We start from the raw sequence: 808 nt of genomic DNA on the forward strand, positions 1-808 counted from the left end.
TTTATATCAGTTAATGTTTTCTAAATCTATGCTGTTGATTTCAGCTGCAGCTTTTTACAACTTTCTTTGTTATTCATGTTATTCTACCAGGCATGCGATATAATTTTTTGTATTTATGTGCACGTATTTTCGTGCATATTTTATTGTTTTTTATATGTTTTTTTTATCATACATATGTACATATATACATATTTGAGCTTTGGTATTTTATCATTTTCTCACTTTTAGAAATGTTTGTTTTATACGTACTTTTATTTAGGCACATCATAACTTTCACGCCTACATATAAAATTTTATTTTTGAATTTTGGTGTTTAGAAAATTTGTGAAGTAATATCACTTATCACCGAAGCAAATTTAATAAAGCATCAGTATCTACTTATTAGAAGCTTTGTTAACAAAAAACTTGATATTAACTTTTAAAAAGTTTCAAAGGAAAACACTTATCCTGAGCAAATAAAGGTCTCAAAATCTGATGCTGAAGTTGAGATAAAAAAATTATTGGACCACATTGAGTCACAAATGTAATTAATGAACGGAATGAGTCCTCAATTCTTAGAGCGAGTATAAGCAGAAATTTGAAAATAATAATTTGTAAGACAATAATTTATTTGTCACGACATATAATATGTATGTCCCTCTTCAAATAATAATAAAATCGCAAAATGATGAAGAGCAAAACAAATTTGGAAAAACTGCAGATCTTCGTCCACCCGCTATTGCCGTCCTGTTCGAATTCAATTTCAAAAGGAATCAGTTTATTAAACCCTAAAAGCACGGGATTTGCGCTAGATCCTGCAAAGGAATTA

This window comes from Bactrocera neohumeralis, unplaced genomic scaffold, assembly GCF_024586455.1.
Source record: "Bactrocera neohumeralis isolate Rockhampton unplaced genomic scaffold, APGP_CSIRO_Bneo_wtdbg2-racon-allhic-juicebox.fasta_v2 cluster10, whole genome shotgun sequence".
Classification (NCBI taxonomy): Eukaryota; Metazoa; Arthropoda; class Insecta; order Diptera; family Tephritidae; genus Bactrocera; species Bactrocera neohumeralis.